The sequence below is a fragment of the Arvicanthis niloticus genome, chromosome 17, assembly GCF_011762505.2.
Source record: "Arvicanthis niloticus isolate mArvNil1 chromosome 17, mArvNil1.pat.X, whole genome shotgun sequence".
Lineage (NCBI taxonomy): Eukaryota > Metazoa > Chordata > Mammalia > Rodentia > Muridae > Arvicanthis > Arvicanthis niloticus.
The window spans coordinates 43,255,698-43,274,585 of record NC_047674.1 but is presented as its reverse complement, the minus strand read 5'-3'; the positions used below and the strand labels follow the sequence as shown (position 1 = coordinate 43,274,585).

General features: G+C 39.9%; 1 protein-coding gene and 1 long non-coding RNA gene across 39 annotated transcripts in view; one reads left to right on the top strand and one right to left on the bottom strand.

The window, feature by feature from the left end:
* The window catches only part of Rims1 (regulating synaptic membrane exocytosis 1), a 468,064-nt gene that overhangs the window by 405,890 nt on the left and 43,286 nt on the right, over positions 1-18,888 (bottom strand). The gene's annotated exons all lie outside the window — the stretch shown is intronic.
* The window catches only part of LOC143434857 (uncharacterized), a 34,345-nt gene continuing 32,502 nt past the window's right edge, over positions 17,046-18,888 (top strand). For both annotated transcript variants that reach the window (XR_013104673.1, XR_013104672.1), the window contains exon 1: positions 17,046-17,198. This is a non-coding gene — a long non-coding RNA (uncharacterized LOC143434857). The remainder of the gene's footprint in view (positions 17,199-18,888) is intronic.

The window sequence follows — 18,888 nt, the reverse complement described above, 5'->3', positions numbered from 1 at the left end:
TAATGTTCATCGAGAAACAATTTATTCATAACAATGAATAAATATGGAAGTCAAACAATTAATATACTTGTTCAAAATTCAGAACTAATTCCTTTCTACAGTGTCCAATAGGTAAATGTAAATAGACTTAAAGCTCAGAAAGTATTTTGTGTGGGAGGATTTTTTCATCATGATGAATTATTAAATACACATGAAAATCTTCGAGGAGCTTTTTAAGTAGAGTTCAGGAAGAGGGCAAACTGTGGCATGACATACTAAAAAGCATTCCCTCTTGCAAAATATATGCAGATTATTTAAATGGTAAATTTGCATACAGTAGTCCCCAGAAAATATTTCTTAAGAATTATACTATTGGGGCTGGCGAGATACCTTGGTGGTTGAGAGCTCTTATGCTTGCATAGGAACTGAATTGCTTCCCAGCACCCACACCAGGCAGCTGACATTGGCTTCCCAACCCTCCATAACTCCCATTCCAGGGGGTACAAAGCTCTCCTCTGGCACCAGGCACACATGTTGTGTACAGATACACATGTGGGCCAGGCACTCATGCACATAAAATAAAATAGAACCTTTTTAAAAAGTATAACTCTACCACCACGTGTTTCTAGGAACATACCAAAAAATACAAATGAAATGCCTATTTGGATAGGTATTTGAAAGACTCAAGATGCTATCTTTGTTTGAACTGAAAACATAGCTTATGACATATGATAAAACAAATGCTATTTATTGTAACACATACTTACCTTAGTTGTTTTTAAGATCAGTAGCTCGTACCAAAATTTCTTACGGTTTTTTTTTTTTTTTTTTTTTACTAGACCCATACTAGAAGTGAACAATGTCATGAAAAGCGTCAACCAATCTGTTCCTTTGAAAATCCCATAAGTAGTGGCCAGCAAGATGGCTCAGTGGGTGCTTGCAGTCAAATCACATGACGGGAGTTCAATTCCCAGAAGATACAAGGTGGAAGGAGAGAGCCAGTTCCTGCAAATTGTCCTCTGACCTGCACATTCTTGCTTTGGCATATGCAGTACACTCATGCATGCATATATATGTACAGACACACACAACATTTAAAATTCTATACGTAAGAGTGATGCTCCATTACTGTATTGTACAGCTGTTTTATGTGCTTCTTGCATAGACATTAACAGGACTCTAAAGGCTATAATGCAGAAAAAAACACTTCTGTATCTCCAGTCTGTTCAGCTGGGGAGAGGCGTGAAGACATTCCCAGAACTATAATTGTGGTGTCCTATGAGCTGCTGTAACCTAATGGTCGCAACAGAAAAGCAGGTGCACTTGATTTGGCCTGCTTCCCTGATGGAAAGTCAGCCCTAACCGGCTTAGGTATCCTGGAGAGTCAGCTGGAAATCACTAAATTGAGCTTATTTCAATTGTCTCATTTGTCTAAGAAATGTGGGCTTATATTAGCTAGGAAACTAAGTCTGAAAGGGGAGAAAACAACAAAAACAGGAGACTATAAAATAATGGATCAAAAAATGAGAAAAAGGCCAAACTGTTAACACGCTTTAATAAGCAATGTATGTCCGACAGTATAATGCTTAAGGTCTTGTTCTCCCATTTGTTTTGATTAAGTTGTTGTTTAAATACTTACCCTTTCCCACACATCCTGACTACTATACTTCTTACCAGGCTTAACTACACCATTTGTTGTAGCCTCATGGAGGCTAAGTAAATGCTGACCCTTGATTTGGAGCAGGGCCATGACACCTGTTTTGGATGATGGCGTGATAGTAGGTACAACAGCAGGAAAAGCTGCAAAGCTGTTCCTGTATCACAGCTTGCCCTCCTGAACTGCCGTCACCATGAATCAAACCTGAGAGCTACGGACCAAACCCCGACCCAACCTGAAGCTTGAAGCTAGCTAGCCTCTTGCCAAAGCCTAAATAAATCACATCACCTCGCCAAGCCTAAGAAGCATGAACAAAACCCAGCTGCAGTCAGCAGGGATACTTCAGCCTCCCACTGGCACTGGGGAAATAAATACTATGCCTGATATTTGCAAGGCTCATTTCTCCTCTTTCCTCCAGAGTCATAGGTTGACCCATGGGAATATGTACTGTGCACAGCTATAAGCTAAATCTCTCTTCTCTTGTTACTGTAGCAGACACTCTACCTAGCGTGTTCTCCTCATAATATCCAAGTTCCAGATCTTCTGATTATAGGACACATCTTCCCCATTAACTACTGACCCATTTACCATCAAGATCCTCTCAAAATGCACTGATTTAGACAGAAGCTAATTTACAACACTTATCGGTAAGAATGATCAAAACCTTTATGAAGATCCAGACTGTTGTTTCTCACTTTGTTCACCTCTAACTACTCAACTATCTAACCCCTTATAAATACTCAATATTTAAGTGTTGATTAGATAGTTAAATATCCTGAAAGTCTTCTATAAAAGCCCCATTTTATAGCAGTCTTTTTTTAAAAAAAGAATTATTTTTTTAATGTATATAAGTACACTGTAGCTGTCTTCAGACACACCAGAAGAGGGCATTGGGTCCCATTACGGATGGCTGTGAGCTACCATGTGGTTGCTGGGAACTGAACTAAGGACCTCTGGAAGAGCAATCAGTGTTCTTAACCACAGAGCCATCTGTCCAGCTCAGCAGTCTTTAATATATTTACAAACATGACAGTAAAAGAACTTTGGACTTGAGTTGGAGTGAGGGCTATCGTGATTCAGAAAGAAAACTAGTTATCCTGAAATTATATAAATTATCCCCTTCACAAAACACTAATTCTATAGTCTGCCATGATGGGCTTCCATGTAGCCACTATTTCACACTTCTCTCTTAACACAGTGTGACCTCAATTCAGGCAACTCACAAAGTGTGATACCCACAGGCCCAACCTCAAGGTACCATTATCATTTTATTGGGAAAGAAGAATACCTTCATATTAAGGCATTGGGGTGAAGTCAGAAGACTTGAGTCTCGGGGGAGTTCACCACATGTCTGGATAGAAACTCTTTGGTAAACAACTTTACTTCATTCTCATCAGAGTAAGCATGGTGCATCTCTGGACTCCATTCTGGAAAATTCTTAGTAACAAATGAACATTGTGCACACATAAGCATCATGCATATAGTTGTATTGTTTTCTAAAGGCAGTCTTTCACTAGACATGAAATACTACATTGAGGGGAGAAAAAAGACAGCCCAAAGTCATTGTATCTAAAAATGTAACAAATATTATCATTACCAACTTGGTGAAGGTGACATCAGCTATAGTTTTGAGACAGAGATGAACAAAAGCTTTCTATTTAAAATTGATTTTTTAACATCTCTTTCTCCCTCCCAACCTCCCTCTCTCTGTGTTTCTGTTTCCCTCCCCTTCATCTCTTTCTGTCTCTCCTCTCCTGCCTTCCCTCCTTCCATCTCTGTCTCTCTGCCTCTCTGTGTGTCTCTCTGTCTCTCTGTCTCTCTGTCTCTGTGTGTGTGTGTGTGTGTTCGTGTGTGTGTGTGTGTGTGTGTGTGTACCCATGAGGATAAATGCCCTAGTAGAACAGAGGTGTTTCATCCCCTTGAAGAAGTATAGGCAGTTCTCAGCTTGCTGATTTGGATGCTTGAAACCAAAACTCAAGTCATTTGGAAGAACATAAAGTGCACTTAAAACACTGAGCCATCCCTCTAGCCTAAACAAAATATCATGCAATAAACAGCTACACAAGCTGTAGCCAAAATGAGTCTCACAGTACAAAGAAATAAGAAAGAAAAAAAAAGTCCCTACCATATGATAATTCCATCAAAGGGCACATAATTCACATAGGCTTGACAGACACAACAGGGAAAAAAGTTATAAAAAGTGTTCTGACCTTCACATATCTAACTTTGATTTCTCATGCCTTCCACTGTTCCATGGTGTACTCATCAATACTACATTTAATTTTTGTATGCTTGTTACAAAAATAAAATAAAATGTCAAGTTTTGCAGATCCCTCTTGTATGTTTCCTCATTTTAAATGCTAGCTGATCTCAGAAAGCAGCTCCATGGAATATGTACCCTACAGGACAAAAAGGCAAGAAGGTGGGCTAAGTGGTCAGCTCTCTAGCTCTCTTTTCTTTAGGATGAAATGTGTATGGTTTTGTCACCTTAGACAAAGATGCACTGGAATGTAGCACTTAAAACACAGCTGTAAAGGTGGCGTCTAAGGGAGAAAAGTGTTTCTGGAGGGATATTAAAATAGCAAGTTATTCGAAAAAAATAGATCAGAAAAAAATGTTTGGACAAATGTTAGCTCACAGACGCATGAACGTATTGTAGAAGGACTTTGCAAAAAAAAAAAAAAAAAAAAAAGTTCCTGTACACCTGCACATGTGGTCTTCCTAAGGGCTTCTTTGTATTTAGTTCACATTTTGACTTAGTTCAGTACAACCAAATTGTCATGGAAGGCTCCAAATCACACAAGTGGACTGTTAAGAAAGCTAAATGCTTAAAATCTAAGTTCATGATTTCATCTGTCTAGGATTATTTTTAGGGTTGAAGGGCTCTTTAATATACCTCTCTGTGGTGCTTGTGCATGTATGTGTATATGGGACATGCATGTGTGCAAGTTCATGTGCATAACTGTGCACACAGTAAAGATGTAGAAAATCTTTCTTGAGCATTCTCTATTTGTCCACTGAGGCAGGGTCTTCCAATTGAGCAGCAGGCTGTCCACCTTGCTATGGGAATCCCATCTCCACCTACTGAGAGTGGGAATTATTGATGGGTAATCACATCTACCCAATGTGAAGATGGGTCCTAGTGTGTAATCGGCAGTGTTTAGACTTGTGTCATGGGTACTTCACTGCTGAGCTACCTCTGTAGAAAGACCCTCTTCCGCAATGTGTAAATGCATCACCTGTCAGTAAAAAAGCCTATGGCCAATGAGCTGAGGCAAGAAATAGGAGGTAGGAATTCCAGAAGAGACAGAGAAAAATTCTGGGAAAGAGTGAGGCTCATAGACACTGGACACAGAGGAAGATGGCCGCATGAAACTGAGGACCAGGTAACAACCACAGGGTGCTCATAGAATAGAATAACAGGATAATTAAGTTATGAACTAGTTGAAGAATAAACCTATTGCCCTAAGCATTTATTCATATCTATGAAGTTTCAGGGTCATTATTTGGGGAACAAAGAAGGGAGGTGGAAAAACATGAGATTAGAAATGGCTGCAACTACATATCTTCCCAGGCCACAATGTGTGTGTGTGTGTGTGTGTGTGTGTGTGTGTGTGTATACACACATATGTATATGTATGTGTATATATAATATTATTACATGTATACAGTATATTTAGAATCAATCCACCCCATTCCTCCACTTCAATTCTTCCTCTAGCCCCACCCCAACTTTTCCCTCACAGTTTGAAGGGTTTTCTTTTTTATTTTTTAAATTTGAATGCCTGCTGAGTCCCCTTAGCTGCCCATTTGTGCAAGGGTGCACCTAGGATTATATATTCCTTCTTTCTAGGAATAGCAATTACTTAGCTTAGTTTTTAAAATTACAGAGAATGAAAATCACATGTGTCAAGTGTACAGTGACATGTGCTTTGACAGAGGTGTATGTCAAACTACAACAGTTACAATGTGGAACCCTTCTGTTATTCAGGAAGTTCTTGCCTATGCCCTTGTAATTATTAGTCTTACCCACATTAGACCCCACGATAATCAGGAATGTCTGTTTTGTTTCCACAGTGTTTACATTATAAACTGCTAAAGAAATGAAATTGCTACATATGTAGACATTTGCATTTGACAAAAACCTTAAATGTTACATTTTTGATACTGCCTCATGCATCAGGTAGCTGATTTCTCATTCTGATCATTTGTCCTCCATCTTTGGAAAGCTGCACACTGACTTACCATCCTGTGCTCTCCAGTTTTGCCCATTATGAAGAAAGCTGTTATGGATATTAAGAAAGGATCTTTGTGAAACTGTTTATTTTCATTTCTCCCGGTCAGCTGCTGATCATATGGAAAGTGTGTGTGAATTTTATATAAAAGCATGGCTCGTGACAATAAAATGTGTACTGACTGACTGAGAACTGTGGAGCGCTAAGTGCCCCAGAGCCATGCCACTGCAGCAAGCATTGATCTGCTGAGGAAACCACTGGTACGAAGGTATGGAATCTCCTCATGCTGTATTAGACTATGCTCATGTTTGACCTTAGTATCTCCTTAGTCATCAGCTTCTGAGATCACTTCCTTGGAATAGACAACAGACTTTAAGAGTGCTTCAACGAAGTTAAACAAGAAGGAAGGCCCAAGTGAGGATGCTTGAATCCCAGTAAGAAGGGGAGCAAAATAGTCATGGGAGGCAGAGGAGGGAGGGACCTGGGTGGATGAGAGAAAGGCTAGGGGAATGGGAGGGGGAAGGGCATGTGGAGAGACAGGAGAGAGTCTCAGAGGGCCAGGAGAATGAATGTATTCAGGGTCTGTTCAAATATTTTTCTGTCTCCCATTTTTATCCTTTAAATCACTTGTGTTTTATAGTAAAGGGACACTCTGCAAGACTCTGTAATGCCACATTCCAGCGACAGAGGATTGATGAAAGAGTTAAAGGCTCAGTAACCCCCACTGGTGTTAGATGAGAGTGGGCTTCTGTGTCATCTCCACCAAGGCTCAGGAGCCATTTTGGAAGAGGGATGCCAGGAAGAATGTCTAAGACACAGCTGAAAGAGTAGACTGTTTCAGAGTACTTTTCTTCTGGCCAGAAAACTGCTGTCCTCACCTGTGCCTACTTGTGCACATCCATTATGATATGTCTGTAAGCCACCGACATTGCTCCGTGGGAGGGGGTGAGAAGGGGCATAGGACTCCGTGGTAAGACCTCACCTGAGCATCAAGCCACTCTTCCCAGACATTTGCGTGCAACTGAGCCCAAATTTCATGAGACTCAGGGAAGTACTAGAGTATAAAGCTGAGGAAGGCCAACAAAGAAGCTCCATTGGTCATGAGAAGAGCCATCATCCAGGCTGAGTGAAGATTTTCCAGTGTATGCCTTAAGGTCATACGATCTGCCTTAAGGTCACCCATATTTCTGCCAACAACCCCTAGTCCATACTACCTCCATAGGCAAGCACAATCAGTGCTCTATGAGTAATTCTAACCCACTTATTGGTTTTCCAGGGTTCATCCTGGTGGAATCCTACTTTGGTTTGTCTCTGGGACCTTATAAGGAGGGGACAGACATTGATTATGTCTACTGGGGAGGGAAATCTCACAACCCATATGTAACTCTCTATTTATGTCTTGACAAAGCACATATTCAAGTCAGTTTAGGAATCTGGGGAGATTATGGGCTTGCCTAGTCATTTCATCCTCAAGTGTTTCCTTAAAAAGGCTATGCTTAACTATCCTTGGTATTTTAGGTGGGAAAACTGAAGACGAGAAAAGCTATGTTCCATATAACACAAGCGAAAATTTTCTGATGTTATTCTGAAGCACTGATCCCAAAAGCCCACTGAAGTGTGTAGGCAAAACTGTCAGTTGCCTACAAAAAAAAAATGTGGTTAGCGGTTCATGGTAAACAGTGCACAGAGCTCTTCTCCCTCTGTGCTCACTCCTAGTCTTTGGACAAAGAAGAGTAGATAATTGTCCACTTCAAGGTCTTTTTTGTTAAGTGCTGTGCTCAGACCCAGAGATGTAGGAGATGATGATTCCAAAGCAGAGCAAACCTTACTGTATGGTACAGAGTTCAAAGCTGCAAGTCACGTTCATTCTCCCATTTCTATCTTATTTATACCCTGCGTCTGCATTAAGATATTGCACTGAAAAGCATAAAAATACACCAATAAGCACTTAGATGGACAAGTCTCACTGCAAGAATGTATTCAGCAGAGACTGAGATGCATTTGTCTGATAGCCAAGGACATGGCAAGCCTCTGTATGTGATGGGTATACTTGGGGCCCTGTAATTGTCCCTTTCTTCTGCTCTGGGGAACTGAATTCGCTTAAGCAATCCCTTTATTTATAGTCTTAAGAGTGAAATTAGATTGTCCTTACTGTAAAAAAAAAAAAAAAAGAAGAAGAAAAAGAAAAGGCATAAGGGGATTCTGGTTGGCTATCATTTCACAAGCTATGTTCTAGAATCTTTATAATCCCCAGGGCATCCAGGCTCTGACTGCTCAGAGCCTTTCCCAGGTCAAAGTGTTGATAATTCCCTTCTCCTCTGGGTAGATTCTTTTCATCTCTACTGCACAAGCTTTCCTCATCTATGTCAGTAAAGTTATTATGACCTATATAATTTTAGTGGTGATAATGGTTAAGACCCATGTTCTGTGCATAATGAGATCACATCTTATATGAAACGCATTTTGTCAAGCCATAAAAATTTTCATGTCCTGCAATCTGCACAGCTGCTTTAGGTGGCTGGTTTACACTGCCCAGTTTTCAGCAGATGAAAACTGAGTGGCTGGCAGCTTTGCAGAATACTTAAAATGTCTCAAATAGCAAGTCTGTGTTCAAACCCAGCATTTGGACTCTGGTGGAGCCTCCATTTCTGGGTTTGATCCAAATACCTGTTCTGAGTGTAAGTAAACTTGCCAATTTTCCAGCCCCTTCTAATTCTGAAAATTAAATCTAATCCCAGGTTACTGCTCATTGCGAAATGCTTCTTTAAGACTTTTCTGACTGAAACTCCATTCCGGTTTCTTCAAGGTCAAATTCTAGTGTCACCTCCACAGTGTCTTTTCCTAACCTCACCGAGCTGGTTTGTTCTTGTAGATGCTGGCATCTCTAGCAGGCACTGGCTAGGTTGTTTGGTGATTTGCTCTTCTGACTGACTTTATTGGACATGGCGGCAGGCGCCTGTGACCCCAGCTATGTGAATCACTGATTGCATCCTGAAGTTCCAGACCAGCCAGAGATAGATAGATAGATAGATAGATAGATAGATAGATAGATAGATAGATAATCAATAGATATAAACAATTATCTCTTTCATTACAGTATCAAGCCACTGAGACACCTGAGAAACCAACTTAACCACACTCACCCTGTGTCCCTTCCCAAAGGCTATGACAGTCATGCTACAGAGATAAGACAAAGGGCAACTAAGTGTTAGTGGCTTCAGTTCTTCTCATATTTTATAGTTCATCTCAAGTGGGCAGGGACTCTGTTCCACATCTTTTTCATTCCAGGATGCCCCTACCACCACCATCAGTGCAAACTGCCAGGACACATGGCAGACAAAGTAAGTTCTCAAGTGTTGTCCTCAGAAATGTTAAGTATCATGTCTCTTCCTATCTGGTTGGTTAACATGACCATACATAATTGAAGACTCAGAGAATTATAATCTTAGCAAGTGGCCAGAGGAAGAAACACCAGAGAACAGTTCTAATAGCTGCTTTACTTCATGTCCCCCAACTATAGTCACACTCATGAAGCCTATTTAAGGATGATGAACAGGCGAACTTCACTGTAGTGATTTTTCAAGTATTGGCAGCAGTTGATGTAATAGGAAAATAATCTCATTATTTACAGTACTTTGTGTATCTGCTCATGGTTTCCATCTTAAATATATTGGCATACAGTTCTGCAAAACATATTTAATGAGGGGCAGTTTATCATATATTTAGTGTGCTTGCTATAAAGTATGCTGATATGAATTACAAAATATAATGCTGGTCTACTAAAAACAAGTTTTGTACAGATATATATATATATATTTCACAATCCAATATGTTTGCACTAGTGTATATTCTAATTTTTTTTAATTGACAAAATGTTACATATTTATGATTTATGTTCTACAGTATGGCAATTTTGAGTCAGTATCTAGACCCAGGCCTTTAATCTATGCTACCTCACTGGTTTTACCTTTTTTTTATTGTTGGTTTTATTTATATATTTTTATTTTTATTCTTACCCTAGTTAAAATTTTGTCCAAAACAAATAATAAAAGAAAAGAAACCACTTAGTTTTGTTCTTTTCTCTCTATTTCATTTTTTAGAACCTTTGTTCTTTACTGTGGTATGTGTGTGCCCTTCCTCCCTCAGGGTCTCCAGAGGCCACTGTTTACCAAGCACTGGGCTAGAAGGATGAAGCAGAGCCCCAAACAGGTGAGGTCTGCAGGATCCTGGCCAGGATGGGAGTGAGTGCCCGGCGTGGGATGTGGAGAAGGCCTTCTCTTAGGAGTTGAATGAAACTGCTCTAAAGCCAACTTAGCTTGTGCGCATATGTTCATTCAGGTGGGCTTTATACACTCTAATTGGAGTGGACAAGGGCTATATGTGAACCTTGCAGAATGGGAAGAAGTTTTCAGGGCATTGTAAAATCATCTGCTAGAGTTTAAAGTACCATGAATGCTTCGTCTGTATGGAGAGGCATCCAAGAATCCCAAGTACTTGCTGGGCAGGTTCTTATCAGGAAAGAAGTTGAACTAGTAGATTTGATATGAGGACTATCTGACTTCCCCCAGGTAGAGGGTGTGGGAGGTCAGGTTAGCCAGAGAAGGTCAGAGAAGGAGAAGCTCTGCTGCTCCAAGCTCAGAGGAGCTATCGGAAACATGGTGGACTTTGACCTTAATTAGCAGGGTTTCCCCTCATTTACTACTCCTCCCTTCTGCTAACTTTGGGCTTAATTTGTCTTTCTAAGTTTGTATTTGTCTAATAAATTGTCTCCTTTTTCTGTTAACAAATTACAGGGTATCCTGTGTGGATACCATGGTCTCAAAGAGCTAGCAATGGAAGCGAGCATGCTTGATGAGATCCTGCAGAAAGAGAGGAGATTAACAGACTATATGTATAATTATAATTATATATATATGATATTATGATATTATATATAATGATTTAAATCAGTGTAGGGAATAATCAACATAAGAGGATTTTGTGAGTGATTGGTGAGTAAGAGGCTGTGCTTGGCATCCAGGGAGTAGAGACTTAATCTTTACAGACCTAATGCCCACTCATAGCAGACACTTCTGTTAGAACTTCATCAACGAGATCGTTTCCTTTCTGCTCTGGGTTTGCCTTGCCAGTTCTCATCATCTACAGGAGAGCTGAGAGGCTGAGATTGATTATGGATGAGACATTTGACTCCACAATATCATCCCATATTTCTCTAGCACTATGCCCCCAGGTTTCTTGCTTCCCTCTGTGCTATGACCAGACATGTTGCAGATGCAACTTGAGCGAGGAAGGATTTGTGCTGGCTCGGGGTTTGTAGGATACAGCCCAACATGGCAAGGAAGAGGTCTGTAGAAGCAGCTGCTAGTTACATGGTGCCCACCTAGAAGCAGACTGCTCCTCTGAAATGGAGGTGACCTATAAATACTAATCCCATCCCTTGGGCTCTATCTGCCAGTGAGGCCCATGTATTAATTAATTAATTAATTAATTTTCCCACAATCTCACCAAAATGGTACCACTCACTGGGGACTAGGTTTTCAAACACATGAACCTTCAGAAGGGACTTCACATTTAAAATGTAACAGTCTCTCAACTTCTGGCTTTTTTTTTTTTTTTTTTTTTGAGTTGCCTTGTTTGTTTGTTTGTTTTTGGTTTTTTGCCTTTCAGTGATATTCTTTCTTCCATTCTTCATGCTTAAACAGCCATAGTCTTTTTTTTTTATCACTAGCTCTATTTCCTCATTTGTTGCCTATCCTAAACAGAGCCCTCATCTTTTTAGCTAGTCTTCTTGTTAAAAATCTTTCCAAATTATCTATTTTATCATGCCACTTGATTCCTATTAAGAATACTACTTGTGAGACAATTCTGACAGAATTCTTGAAAAAAATAACATAGTATACTAAGATATATATTTTTAGAAGTTAGGCATTCCTGGGCCAGAGATATGATTCAGTGGTTAATAACATTGGCTGCTCTTTCAGAAGCCCCAGGCTGATTCCAGGAACCCACAAGGCAGGTCACAATGCCTATAACTTCAGCTTTGGGGGGAGCTATCTCCCCCTGCTGGCCTCTACTGGAACTGCACACACATGGAGAGCAGGAAACGCATCCATAAACATAAAGTTTTTGTTTGTTTATTGCTTTAAGTGTTAGACTTTTCTGTATGTGAGCAAATTTTGACTATATACCCATAAGTAAGTTTACTAGCATTTTTCATTTTGTAATGTGTGTGTGTGTGTGTGTGTGTGTAATAATTAACTTAGGATTCCTGGAGAATATAAAAAGGCATATGCACATATTATGTTCATTGTCTTCAGAAATAATATTAATCACCTTACTATTTCAGCTTTTGTACTCAGCTGCCTGGAAATATCAAAAGAAAGCCTTGGTATTTTTCACATTTGTATTAATTATGAGTTTATAATTATTAATTATAAGAGATTGCATAATGATTAAGGAATTGAAATGCTCCATTTTAGGCTTTTTACTTGACATGAGAATGTTGCATTTAAAAAGTAAAAATGATGGGAAAATAGTCAAGTTATAAAGCATCTCCTTATATTGTATATTGAAGTTTCTGTCTATGTTCAAGGGTGGAGCAGTAGAAGAAAATTTACATCTACAGTGGGGACTCCTATTATGTAATTGCTTACTTAGTTAAAACTCTGAATTTCCAGTTTTACATATCTCAGCTTTGGGGCTTGGCAAATCCACCAGAAAACTAACAGCTCAAACAACGTGAGATTCCGACAACTATGGCAGCTACATCTTTGACATCTGTAACAATTAACTACTACTTTTGTAAAGAAAAGTGTTTCCTCTTGCTTATATGGTACATACCAGACAAAGTTTCACTGCTCTTAAATAACCAGCCTGAATAATCCTGCATCCTTAGTAAGAGCCCAGTCTCGAAGCTGCAGAAATAAATCAGTGGGTAAGAGCACTTCCAAATATGGAGACCTGGTCCCTACTGCCCATGTAAAAAGCCAAGTCTGGCATGTATCTAACCTAACTACTCAGGGGAGGGGAGAAGGCATGAGGGTAGTTGGGGCTTACTGGTTATAAACTTAGCTAAAAATGGGGAAGTTTCAGAGAGAGAAAGAGAGAGATTGAGAGAGAGAGATTAGGAGGGGAGAGGGAAAGGGGAAGGGGAGGAGAGGGGAGAGGGAGGGGAAGCAGGGAAGGAGAGACCTGTCTCAAGGGCATAAGGCAGAGCAAGTTGGAAGATGCTGGTGACATCCTCTGGCCTCCGCAAACTGCACCTACAAACACATGTACAAGTAGGCATAGGCACACGTGCACATGTGTGTGCACATGCAGACAAACACACCTATACAGAGGGGGGAACCAATTCAGCCCTTTGAGGTGCACATAACTACTAATATAAATAGAATTACTAGTTATTAAAGCATCACAAATTATGGGCACATGTAAAACTCAACATACTAAGGTGCAAACATTTTTTTTCTTTTCAGGACTCTCAAGTCTCCACTCTTAAACTATGTTTGTTTTGTTTATAAGGAAATTGCAAACTAACTCCTTCAAAAATGCCATGGGTGGAAAACAATATCTGGATGACCCAGTGGCAAAGACAGCAAGTTACCCTTCCTGCATCTCTTACCATCTTAAGTTGAGCATCAATCCATGTTGTTCCTACAGAAGCTTGCCATTTGTTTCACATACCATAGGTTGCATATCACTAAGCATTGCCAGAAAACACCAATAAGAAAACTCAATGTTTATAGTTTAGAACTGAAGAAACAATGTCACCTGTTAATAGCTCAAGGAAGCAATAAATATGAAGCATTTACAATCCAGGAATATTTTATTTTCTTCGAACAAAGTAGATGCCACGATCACTGTAGGATTGTGAGAATGTGAGGACAAACCGCTGGGAACCGGATATCTTGATCTTTCCAAAGCTACTTCTGGTTATATTTGATTCACACCTGATCTTACTGCCTATGCTTTTCCTTATAAAATACTCACATTCTCCTTCTAATACATAAGTCTTTAAATATCTGTGGGTACTATATATAATTTATTCTATTCAAATGTATGTGTGTTTAATAACACGTGTGTGTACTCATGTGCATGGGTCACACTTGCACGTGTGTGGCATTGCACGTGGAGGTTAGAGAGCAGGTGTTTTCCTTGATCACTTCACATTTCATCTTTTGAGACAGGATCTCTCACTGAACCTGGGAATCACCACATATCTGATCTGGCTGGCTAGCAAGCTCTGGGAACTTGCTTGTCCTCTGTCCACCAGCACTAGAGTCACAGATCCACCCAACTGTCTTGACGAACTGACAGGCACAGACCCACTGAGCTATTTCACCATATAGCATCTTCGTCTATGCTTAGTCTTAAGACATAAACTTATATTTACTTTTGTGCAAATCTGACATTAGTGAGTACCCTAAATAACTGTAAGTATATGTCGATAAAATTGCAAAAGGTTCTGAGCAAATTAGAATTTATAAGCATCTCATTTTTGTATGTGACATTCTCCTTTTACCTCTGATTCCAAGTTACTTCTTACCATTTTTAACATCTCTTGACAAAATACCAGATAGTTTTTCACAATATAGCAACAGACTACACTTTTAAACAAGTAAAAAAGAAATCTCAAGGATTCTTCAGACATCATCTTGATATGACTGTTGCTTAACAGATATTACAATTAGATGTAACATAAATTATCACAATGTATCCCAAACACATAACGCATTACAGAAAAATAAGTAAATTGCCAGGAAACCAAATAAAAAATTCCAAATGCTAGAATATATGTATAATGCATGAAATGCATTAACTAAATCTAGTGTGGTTAATTTTAGGTGGCATTTACAGTCTCTTTATAGCGTCTAGTAAAGGAAGAACTTTACAGTTTATTTTTAATACTAACATTAATAACAGAGCAATAAACTCAGAACTAGCTGCAAATCTGACTGAGCTCTGAGCAGACCAAAGTGACCTGTGTCTTTCATACAGGCAGGCACAGGAAATGACTCTCCTGTGCTAGGATCTATCTGTGTGGTACAATCAATGTTCAGTTCACCCTGGCACTATGGTGCCTACCCCCTCCTGCACATCTGAATCGTATTCCGCAAATCCTTAAAGGACCAGTCAGAGGCCTCACAGAAAGCTACCACAAAATGATTATTTCAAGAGAGGGATGGTGACAGGGAGAAGAGTCTTGCGGACCTAAAATCACACTCAGAAGGGTAGTGATGGCAAGCAGCTATCAATCTCCTGTGTGCAGATAACCGGTGTTCAGGATGGGAAGCCTGGGCGTGCCTGGGATTAGAAGACACAGAATCAAATGCTTCAAATCATGAGATGCAAAAGATTATGGTAGGTCTTTCAAGAAGTAAGCATGCAAGTCAACCCATATTAATTCATTTATTTGTTTATTCCTGTGTGTTTATATGTGTATGTGTTGTTTATGTGTTTGTGTGGATGTGTGTGTTTGTGTATGTGCTATGTGTTGTGTATGTGTTTGTGTGTGTATATGTGTTTGTACAATGTATGTGTTTGTATATGTGTTTGTTATATATGCATTTGTGTGTGTGTGTGTGTGTGCGCGTATGCATGTGTCCTGCATGTGGCGTATGTACATACATACACAGCACATATCCAGAAGAAGACACTTGAAGGAATCAGTTATCTTCTTCAACCCCGTAGGTCATAGGAACCAAACGCAGATGGTCAGGTTTGAAAGCAAGTGTTTTTAACCACTGAGCCATCTTGCTACCTACACGCACATTTCAGTCAGGAGCTGAGCAAAGAAGTAGCTATGAGGGCTTTGAACAAAAGTTCCTGGAGAGAAACTGCACCTTCCACTAAAACTTCTGCAAAATTGATTAACTAAATAGAAATCCAGTGACTATGAAGTCAGCTGAGATGCTGCTGGTCAAGAGAAAAATCATAATTTATCTTGGGGAGTCTTTTGCCCATTAAACCACCATGGCTTGCCCACCTCTCTATAGCACCCAACCTCCTGTGTCTAACAGATATAACATTTTAGCACATACAAACTTAACAAAACATGTAGTTTCTACCAACCAAATGGCTCTGAGTGCCCATAACCAAGCTTTTCTGGCTTTACCTTTACCAACCTACTTAATGTTTCCACCAATTTATTTCAGGGCCTCGGTCTGTGTTTGTTCTATTACTATAAAAATTCCATCATACTGGTAATGTATTGGAATAAAGAGTTTGGGTGACCTAGAACCCTGTTTCCAGGCCATGGTGACTCATATTTGGCTTCAAACTAAACTCTTATCCCTTTTGAATTGAGAGTGATGTTTTTGACAGGCCTTAAGCTCATTATTTCCAGCCTCCAAGTAAAAGATCAGGTAAGAGCAAAGACAGCAGGGTCCTTGGAGCTTGCTGGCCACCAACCTAGCACTAGGGTCACTGAGAGATGATGATTATAATTTGAATTTCAATTATGGAGCAGACACAGAATGAGGCCAGAATACTACTGACACACGCTAGGGCAGCAGTTCTCAACCTGTGTATGTTGAATAACTCTTTCACAGGGACCGCACACCCTGCCCTGCCCGTCAGATATTTGCATTACGATTCATAACAGGATCGCAATTGCAGCTATGAAGTAGCAACAAACATAATGGCCGGGGGTCACCACAGCATGAGGAACTGTATGAAAGGGTCACAGCATTAGGAAGGTTGAGAACCACCACAACAGGCTAAGGAAAAGAGCAAGACTCTTATATTTTTGCTTGTGAGCCTAGCCTTTAACGGCTGAGCCATCTCTCCAGCCTGGAAAAGAGCAAGACTCATGCTTCATCCATCACCTTTCTTAAGCCTTCCTCGGTAGCACACAGGACACTTAGCCTCAGGCCCAGTAGCTCCACTTGCATTGTGTGATGGTTTTAAACTGAGATGTCTGACCTGAGGTTGAGGTGAAATGAGAGTATCACCAAGTAGTCACTGCTAGTTTGACTTTAAAAATTCTCGCCTCTCTGAAAACTAAGATTTTCAGAGGTTAATGCTTGGATCCAGACAGTAACAAGAACAGAAAAATGCTAAGTATCTATTGGTGAGAAGAAGCATGGGGTGGGCAGAAAGCAAGCTTCTACAACCTTACTGGTCCAACTATTAAGAAATTGATGTAGAGATAATCAGAGTCGCAGTCTTGTGGTGACATTTTATTCCCGGAAGCCAGAGACTATTCCAGCATGTCTGTAATCTACTGGTTCTTTACACCAAGCTGCTTACCAGCTTAATTCCAACCACAAAAAATCTAGGACAAGCATCACAAGCATCACACAGAGGAAGCCCTGCTCTTTCTCATGGTAAGTCTTCACTGGTCTAGTTTACTCTTTCCAAAGGGAAGGGTGGAGCTGAATGTCCTGCTATATATGGATTCTTTTATTTCCTTCCTTCCTTCCTTCCTTCCTTCCTTCCTTCCTTCCTTCCTTCCTTCCTCCCTCCCTCCCTCCCTCCCTTCCTTCCTTGTTGAATATTTGTGTTTAGGCTGTGATCAGCAGGCAGTTGGTTAACAATCTACAAGCACAAAACTCATGTACTCCTATCGGTAGTAATCAGGCCTTTAATCTGTTCTCACCATGCCCTCTCCTTCAAACTTAGGGTTGTGTTTCAGCAGAACCTAAAGCATATCTTCCCCGGGTCTTCTCTGTGTTTTCTCCCTGAGAAGTGAACTGAAGAAATGACTCTTATCAGTCTCCTGCATAAATAATCACGACTGATTTTAAATAGCTCGTGTATTCAGTTTTGATTCTGTGACAGTTAAAAATGAAGAATTGCTTCAAGGAAGTTCTGTTTTGGTAACAGCTAAGACCTAGGGTTTGAGGAAGAGACACTTCGAAACTACATTCATATTTGTGTCTACATTCTATTTTAAATGTTTGAAATCATCATGGCTTCTGTGGGGCAGGAGAAGTCCTGCCAAGTCCCACAAACACAGGTCATGGCTGCCACTTGTTCAGATTTCTAGGGGCATTTTAGGCTGTGTCTCAGCCCAGACGGGATGAACACAATCAACCAGGAAGCAGTAAACAGCAAACAGGATCAAAGGGAAACATGCATTCCCTGACCAGCTTCTCTCTCCCTCCAGCAAGAGCAGTTCTGTGGCTTTGTTTGCCCAACCATCATCCCCAACTCACAGTGCTACTTTATTAAGAAAAAATATAACATGCAAGTCAAAGCATTATTTTGTTATGAAAATTATGTGCTTTCTAAAACATTTATCCAGAGATTAATTACATGATTGTACATGGTCCCTGGATTTTTTTTCTTATCACAGGCAAGGCAGTACATATATGAAATATATGATATTAGACAAATAATCCATAATACTTAAATTGGGTAAGATTGTTCTGGGACATACTGTTAATTGGAACATGAGTTATTCTCTTCTGATTCGCAAAATAAAATATAGAGCCTGTGGAAAGAAAATTTATTAGACTAGTAAATTCATGTGGTTCCATAAAATATTCATTCCACATTGTTGTTAGAGTTTGGGAGTTTTCAGCATAATACCAAGCTGAATGTTTATCCAAGAAGTGAAGGACAAGGGTTATTTCTCGCTGTCAATTTCTCATTTTACTCAGGCTGAAAGAAAACCTCCCAGGAAACCAACCCTCCTTGCTATCTTCAGTTTCTTTCTTTCTGTACCTATCTCTTGTGCCCCAAAACTTCACGTACATTGTCTTTTTATTCAACATTTGTACTTTATTATTGGTCTCAATGTTAACAGTAGTTTAAAATTCAGAAAGATAAAATTGTAAATTCTGTTTCATCTTTTTTATTAGAGGCAAACAGACATCCTCCCCCCACCCCTTCTCTCTCACGATCATGAAAGCAGTAAGGCTTATTGTGCAAATATAGTTTGCAGGGCATTGTGGGAAAGTGCAAAGAGGCATGTGACTATTTTGATCTCTATCACTAAGGTATGTGTGGTATTAAGACAACGCTATCACTGAAATGTTTAATGCTAAGCAGCAGAAATTTATGCTGACAGTC